The sequence below is a fragment of the Dreissena polymorpha genome, chromosome 12 (assembly GCF_020536995.1).
Source record: "Dreissena polymorpha isolate Duluth1 chromosome 12, UMN_Dpol_1.0, whole genome shotgun sequence".
NCBI classification, from domain to species: domain Eukaryota; kingdom Metazoa; phylum Mollusca; class Bivalvia; order Myida; family Dreissenidae; genus Dreissena; species Dreissena polymorpha.
In genome coordinates, this window is record NC_068366.1 from 52,918,522 (window position 1) to 52,927,758 (window position 9,237).

At 33.3% G+C, this 9,237-nt stretch overlaps 1 pseudogene; it reads right to left on the bottom strand.

Moving 5' to 3' along the window:
• LOC127852613 (uncharacterized) overlaps positions 1–2,957 on the bottom strand; it is a 28,186-nt pseudogene extending 25,229 nt beyond the window's left edge.
• Between the last annotated feature and the right edge of the window lie 6,280 nt (positions 2,958–9,237).

Below are 9,237 nucleotides of genomic sequence, written 5' to 3' on the forward strand. Positions count from 1 at the left end.
CTTATTGTTATGTTAATGTGTTGCACGCTTTCAAAAGCAGAGGGCATATATAAGATCAATTATACTACGGAGTTCATTTTCTGTTGCAAAATGAAATGCAATAAAGATTGTTACTCAGCGGTGTGTACAGTATGACAGCGTTGTCTGTCTGCGATGCATTTATACTGGTTCTAAGCTGGCATACTCACCAATTGGACTCAACCATCTGCTCGAACAAGAAATGATAAGTTCTACTAGCATAAACCTTTAATTGTAACTCATTTTAAAAATATTCATGTTATTTATATTATTCAATTTATTATTCAAAATTATAAATATTATTTCCTTTATCGTTGTTTTTCGCATTAAGAAACTTATTCGGCTTACGAAACTGAAAAATCCCATTGGAAAAAAAATCAAATCCCATGGGACAAAAAATTTGTTTTTTTTTTAAACACGACTAAACGCATTAAAATATCGTAGTTGTTCATCATTTCATAAAATATGATGTTTCTGAAAGTTTCATGAATAAATCTCTCAAAATAAGAAAAAAATCCCATGGGATTTTTTTCTCCCATTTTAAAATGGGATTTTTTTATTACTATATATTTTTATATATAATTGGCATAAAACCAATATACAGTCCTTAAATAACGTTAAAATACTTGCAAATGCAAATAAAACACGTTTTTTAAAATGTTCAAAATCCCATGGGATTTTTCTCCCATTTGCAAATTATGGGAGAAAAAAAATCCCATTGGAGAAAAAATCCCATGGGAAAATCGAAAATCCCATGGGAAAATGCAAAAATCCCATGGGAACCCCAACTTTGCTTATAAATTTCATAGTGAAGAAAACGCGTTTTTTGAGTGAAAATAACCAATTATTAATCAACGATTAGACTTTTATCGCATACTATGTCTCAAAGTAGCAAATCTTTAAGAAAAAAGGTACTTAAGTTTGCGAAATTTCGGTTTCGCAAAGTTTTTCCGGTGGCCGTTTGTACAGGTGGTGACTGGTTTCGTCATGGCGAGCTGTCTTACATTGCCTTCAAAAACAACTGCCTTACGTTCGGCAACCAAGTCCCTTCCTTCTATTGAATGTGGATCATCATCTTCTGTCTCTTCCTCGTCTTCCTCGTCATCATCAATCAGAGTATCTCTATCATAGGCACCATGAATAGGGAGGTTCTCCATATCATCTAGAGTTAGATAGTTTGCTCTGTTGAGAAAACAAAATCTGAATGTCATAATACTCATGTATAGAAGCTACAAATCAAGCTGAAGTACAGGTTTAGATATGTATTAATCAACATTTTACCGGACAACACACAATGGTTGAACCAAGTAATGACTTGCCTAAAGTAAAGCCTTATGTTCTCAATATCAAAATTTAACTTTCAATTATAACCGTGATTTATGTTGCATGGTGTGGTAAATTGTTCAATCAGGAGAGCAATGATTTCAATCCAGTATGTTGTATATTGCCAGTGATTATGAGCCAAATATAAGATTTCTTATATGAGCAATGTTACAGGAAAGAGGACCTCACGTTTAATGTGACCAGTTTGGATTTAGAACAGCCTGTTCTGGAAAGCAGTCTTATCAGGGTCAAAACTGTTTGTTTTCATTTTTGATTTACTGACTGAATAACAATTTGTATTCTTATCATACAGCGCTTTCAAGTGCACGCTGATCAATATAGGAACTGATAGCAATTGCTGGAAGGTACATTTTCTCGTGACGCGACTCATCTATTTAACCATCAAATTACCATGATACATGTATAATGAGACTACATCAGACAGAATAGGATGCATTTTTAGTGATATTATTGATCTTGACTAAGATGTGTACAGATTTGACTGCATCCATGCTACTCAAACATGCATTATATGTGTGGTGCAACACATCATAAGTCATATGCATGATTTTATACAATGCTTCGAAATCATAATTTTCATCGCCAATGTCGTCCCATAACAAACAATAGATTGTGAGAAACACAAAACCATATACTTTAGATGTTGAATCTTATATTTTTACAACTAAAAGAGTATCTGGCCCTGAATAAGTGCATACGACATTTACTAACATCATTGACAATTCAAGCTCAAAATCTTCAACATCTGACATATCATAATCTTCATAAGAGCTTTCTTCTTCACTGTCAGGTTCAAAGGTACTATCAGAGTCTGCTTCCTTGACGCCAAAGTCCAATAAAATCCTGAATTGAGAACAAATATTTTATTATAATATATAGTAGTTGAAGACGTTTTGATGGGTGGGGGGTAAAATAATGCCGGTTCGAAATACACATATCAGCTGGATATTTCTGGGTGTTACCGTCTTGCATGACGTAATATTGCATACTGCACGCATGAATAATAGCAACCAAGGTTAGGATAAAAAATTACCTGGTTGTAAAAATGGTCTTTTCTGTTTGCTGAATCTAATAACAAAACAACAACTGTACACACGGACTTAATTGAAATATCTGATTTTGGTCCGAGACTTATTAGTGTCTTACAATCTGATGTTGGAATATACCATTGTGCCTTTACATGATGCAGTTGAGTAACAAGATGAAACGTACATTGGTTCTTTTATAGAAAACTGTAAATGCTGTCATCTACCGAAAGTAACATACAAATGGTGTAAATGTTTCTAAGGGAATTCACTCTGACAACCTTCCAGCTGGTCAATAGTTATTTCATACTCTTATCAAATTTTAAAGCTAACGTTATACTCACTCTATGAATGACTTGTCAGTTTCCATTGCTTTTCTGCGATATCTCCCCAATCACTCGTCACTAGCTTCTGACCCCTGTCCTACACTGCCTTCCGACATTGGTTCATTTACGTCTGATCTATAAGATTCACATGTTTACAATAAAATCACACTAGCAAACACAAGACTTAGTTTGTCAGATCACAAGATATTAAAATGCCTTAAATTTATCCGCTGGATTGACATATTGTGCAAAAAAAACATCATCTAAAGTTACTTATCACTTATGGAAATTAGGCTGATTTTTACTTGCCATGGCTGGTTAATTTTGAGTCAGGCGGGTAAAAAATTGTGTCAGGCGAGTGACTCTTTCCTTTTTTAATCTTTAATTTATATAATCTACATGTATATACCAATTTTTGGGTTAGTAAAGTGAAATTGCCAATGTCGAAGACAGTTTATGCCCCAGTAAATTAAAATCATGGCCCCAAAACCCGAGGGAAGAGCGGGAATTGCAGGGGGGGGGTGTCCTGTGTTTTTACTTGTATAATGTTCCTGCAATGCTGTGTGCTTGAGGGACTTTTGTTTGGCGACAAAATAGCAGGGAATAGTTCGTGTGTCGTATGAATCGATATCGCTGCAGGAATTTCAAATGAACCGTTAAACTAAATTTAGATTCGAATCGTACATGCATGATATACATGCTGGCGAATTCGGCTGTACAGCCTTTTTCGATTTCAGAATTAAATATCTGGCTTATTTAGCATTTTTCGACACATGTTCTTCTTAACTTTTATTTTAGTTTATATTGAAATATATGTATAATACGTTTTTTACACATTTTATATTAATAAATAAATATTTGACAAGATCGTATATACCCGCTTTAAACAAAAGTACGTCAGTAGCCATATTTGGAACACGGGAAGTAACTTCCAAACTGCGCAAAACGAAACACCAAAATAACCAAAAATATTGGCAAACATTGCTTGCTTTTTTTTGCTTTTAAAACACAAAAAAATACTAAAATAATCGAAACTGATTATAGAATTTTTTTAAGAAAAACATGAGTATTTTGTCTGTGGTGAAAATCACGAGCAAAATATCAAAAACAATGAATTTTCCATGTAAACAGATATTTATCATTTAATTTTACAATTTCCCCCTTTGGGGCCCCGTGTTACAAAACACTTTCGTTAAGATCGGACTTTCCCAATTACAGAGACAAAACTAACAAGCATTCATTGACAAACGTGTTTCATATACACCCTCCTTCCAACCAACAAACGAGAAATCTTTTTTTCTCTCCGTTAAATAGCGTTTATTAATAGACACAATGTGGATAAATGTACACAAATTCAAAAAATGTGCGCTTACCAGCAGTCCATCAAAATTGACGCAAATTTATCATGTGTTTGCTGGCGGGACTGCAATTTCAGTCTGTTGCGACTTTCCCACACGCCCGAAACAAACCGTACAGAGTGATGGCTTTCGTTATATTCTTTTTTTCTGTTTTCATTTTTCTTCCGTACGAGTGTGATTCCTTTCGTCGCCATATCTAGCGAATGTTGTTGTTGTTGTAGTTGACAACATGTGACCATGATAATTTGCATAGCTTGCGACGCTGCAACGGTTTTCGCCTATTGCATGTTTTTATTATCATTTACATATTATTTTATCGATTATTAACCGATTTTGACCAGGTTTTCGATGTCAACCTCGATAAAAAATATAGTTCAATGAATTTATGTAAAGTGTATTTTATCGCTATACGATTTATATGCAAAACAACGATCTATTCCGCGAACTGGTACTTTAAACTAAATAATATTGTTTAAAAAATGTCTTCGAGACGACAGTACTTTTTACTGTTTAATTAAATGTTTCAAAACAGCTGTTCTGTTCGTTATCGGTGGCATCACAGTTAGTTAGAAAAATATTCACATTAGTTTATAACGAGTTTTGGTCGAATTGATAATAAAACCCCGATATGTACATTAAATTATACACTTATTGAAAATTTCTTCGTAGGAGCCTCTGGCTTGCAGATTACATGAATGTACCGGTTTTTCATGTCTGAAAACGTATTAAGCGCTCCTGTCAGTTACTGGACACCGAGCAAACACAAAGAGGGGCGAAACACTGCAAGGCAAAGGTGCTATAAACCAATAAAAAGTGTATCATTGCTTGTAAGTATTGTCGCTATATTCTTTTTTATAAATGTGTGTTAGTGCCAAATTCACTGCCTACATACGACTAATTGTAGCTATTTAACGGTTGCTGATGCATAGTTTTTTGTCCGTAGTTAAGATGTGAACATGCAACAATCCCTATAATCAGGTTGTTGACCACATTAGACAGCCTTGCTGTTGGCGAAGCGTAATGATGAATGGGCAATTATTTTTTTAGACTCAGCGTTTTCATCAAATAGTCGGTTCGACTGGATCTTTGAAAAGAAACTTAATTTCTTCTGCGAGACTTGAGCGAAATAAGCAAGAGTGTTTTAACGGAATGGTTAGCGGAAATTACACAAACTGATATTGTTAGGCAGCATTTTTTATTTTGTAAACTTTATTTCTGTTTACTCCTGCAGAAGACCATGAGTTTATATAATTATATTAAAACGTAAAAGATGCATGTAATGAATATATAATTGTACGAGTATATCGTTCTATTTCACACAATATTAAGAATGCTACAACATTTGCATTAGTTCATAAAAGATAAAAGCTAGTGCAACGGTATTATTTGTTTGTTGTTGGATAATGCCGATTAAGTGGGCGGGGACTTACTTTTTAGCAAACATATATGCAATATTTTCTGATGTATGCGTTTGTGTAATCTTCACGAATCTATTGTGCGTTTTATGCGAGAAAACAATACTGTTAACAATTTTTTTTTATTTATTCTCCTATTGTCCTGTTATTTCTTTCAATATTGGAAGTCCTAATACAACTTTAACATTCAATTATGTAAGGTGACGTTAAAAGTAAAACATAGGGGACATTTTAGTTGCGCCGCCGATTATTGTGCTTCTAAAACATCATTCGGTTCTAAGGGGTAATTATAATTGGAATACGAGACTCAGGGGAAGGGGTATTACTGCTCTTAAAATGTAAAGACCTCCCCCTGATTATAGTACTAAAACGAGTTTTTTATGTGTAAAATGAGTACTGAATTTGCATAGTATAGGTGCAAAGAACAAGAAGTGTCATAAGAGGCTAATTATGGCCATATCTATACGGCTGGATCGAAATAAAATACCGGTACGTTGGGAAACATTTAGATGTCCGATTACGAGTTCAATTTGTCTTTTCCTCCCCCAAACATTCACGTAAGAAATAAGTGATTGATTCCTATGTAAGGGAAAACAGTACGCGCAAAAGCCACGAATGAGTTACCTCCCCAAGACAGCAGCACAGAGCAATGATCTATATATAAACATGTTTATTTATAGATCTTTGAACAGCGGATCCGTGCATGTACAGTCTTTTCCATTTTCGTTTTGCATTCGACACAACACGAAACAAGAATCAACGTATATAAGTTAATATTTCGATTTTCGTATAACCGGAACAAAAATAAAACAACAAAACAAATTTGAGTTCTTTGTATCGTTTTATTCGGTGTACTATTAACAAAACAAAACACGAATCTTATTTCCTTTTTCATATTTCGTTTCAATTTTAATTACACAAAAATTTATATATGAAAATTGAAACGCAATGCCTGTTTCAATCGACCATTCTTGAGTTGATAAAACGGTATACGGAAAACGAGGGGCGCTCCGATGTTTTGGTGAGATAAGTCGTGAGTGATCTTTTTGCGCAGTTTTCTCTCTTAGATCTTATTATTTTGAATACATAAATGTAAACAATTATAGAGGAAGAATAGTCGAGTCTTGGGACAGCTATTGTTGGCTACTCCATTTGGAAAATAAATTGATCTAGTTACAATAAATTATGATACAAATGTACATGTCTGCTTTTATTTGAAATCATTGGATTTGAGTACATGTATAACAAGCATTTTGATAATCATGGCACAATAAAATATCTTTTTTAAGGTTCATGTAGAGGATTCAGTTTGAAAAATGTGGGACCCCTAACATTGAACTAAAATTTGACTATACAAAGAGTGCCACATTGAACATGTTTACATATTTGCTTAAAAGAATGGTTTTCCCTCAAACTGCTACCAATTTTGTGCAGCAAAGTCTCATACCATCGACAAAATCAATCAAAATACAAAAATTTGAATGATGTTTATTCAACGTATTTCGGCGGAAAATTATATAACTAGTTAATAATATCGACATTGATGATGGCAAGTTACGCTTAAATAGTAAAAAAAATACATATCTAGAAATATCAAAACTCGAACACATGTCATTTCATGACGATGGGGGCAGCCATTTTTAAATTAAAAAAATTGAAAGAAACATGCTAAAAATCACTCATCGCCTAATTGACATTCCAAACGGTTGACGATGACAAATGCATTGGATTGTAATCTTTCCGTTGATGTGTGCAAACTGCATGATCAGATCTCATAAACACTCCAAAAAAATAACTTTCTAAGAAGCATTTCACCAATGTTTACAATTGTTGTCGAATCACATGTACTTGTATTATTGCGCACAAAATAGTACGCTTACAGACTGACAGAAAGATCGATACGAAACTACGTTCAATTTAACACGGTATACTATTTTATTGATAATACATAATATTAATTCGATTCAACAACTTAATGTAAAAATAATTCTTTTAAACGGAGTTTTTAATAACGAAAGTGAAAACAACGGAAGTCGGATGGATATTATGTGAGATGCACTTCGGCACCAGAAAAACAATACAAATACACTAAAAAAAGACGTGTGGGGGGAAACTTTCAGCTGGAAAATGTTTGAAATGGGGTAAGTGATTATATCTCTGTGTGATCATTTCTGTTATTAAGCGCGATCTCTTCCTGATTAATGTTAACAGTTGTTTTACACGTCGCGACCCAACTGTCAAAATAATGATGTGTTTTCTCAGGTATGTGTATACACATACCAGGTTTTCTTACTACTTCACGCAATTTCGACCGATTTGTAATGCACGTCTTTTCTACGGAGCACAGCGAGTGCCACGCTTTCAAAATGGGTAGAAGGAATCGATATACAAATGTATACAAAGATTCGGTTTGCCAAAAGGAACACATTATTCAAAACGGTACAAGGACAGTAGTTGTTCAGGAAGGAAGAAAGAAAAAAACATGATACCTAGCTGTGTATTTCTATGTAAAACTATGATTTCTAGAGTCGTCTGCACAAAACTCATAAAATCTTGTTATTGATAAGAAATATCTCCTTTTATCACAATGATTTCTACCCAGCCAAACCTTTTTCTTTATATTTTTTTACAATTTTATATGTCGTCTGCAATTTCTTTCAATTTGAGATGGTTTAAAATTTTCCAATTGGTTATAGCAAAATTGTTAAGCTCTTGAAATAGAATGGTGACTCTTATTATCCACCCTACCTGGATTTTTAAAAAGTAGTTCAGTTTAGTTATTTTTAGAACTTTGTTCAGGAAAATTATCAAAAAAATGCAGTTGAATAATAACTCATTTGTTGTTTTCTGACAATAATTTTCTGTGAAATGTTGCTAACTTGACCTTGTATATGTATATAGCTTTGTATTTATTCAACTTACGGTAGTGCATATCCTTCCTAACTTTAGATTGAGATTTTGTAAATTAGTGTAAAAATGTATTGGTTTTAAACAAAAATATTAATAAAGCAAAAAAATATTGAATGTCAAAAATGTGTTTATGTTATACTATCCGTCTTTACCTTTAAAATGATATATAGTTTGACTATATTGTACCACATTGAATGAAGAAAACCGAAATCAAAGTTTTAATGAATTTTATCCCTTCCATGAACCTTAAGAGTACCTTTTCTCTTAAAGAAATTAAAACAATTGAATTATTTACTACATGGTATTTATATATGTTTAACAAATGAAACAATCCCCACATTATTGCTAAACATATAGATTAAATTAGTATGATGAAAAATTCCCCTGAGAGCATAGATTGCCTCGTGAAGCCCTGTCACGACACGTCGCGTGCCGTCCTGGTGGACTCATACCACGCGGTTCTTGCATCCTACCAGTGATTTGCAACAACTTGCAAAATAGGGTGTGACACGGTTTACAAACTGTGTTCTTTCAAACGTGTTTCAGAATGATTATCTTTAGTGCTTCCTTTATAGGATAAAGAAAATTTGCTTATAACAATTATATTTCAAACTTTTTACAAGACCATTACATTATAATAATAGAATAATCAACGCTAATTAAAGTCGATAATTTAAAGTACCATATAGGTTCAACTTTGACATTGTTACAAATAATTCATTGTTAAATAATGTTTTTGTTTTTGTACGTTTTTTTTCCACTGTTTCAATTACTGGTAAAATAAACTGGATGTGTATATAAGGAATACAATAATACATTGTTTACGACTATTGCATGTTCT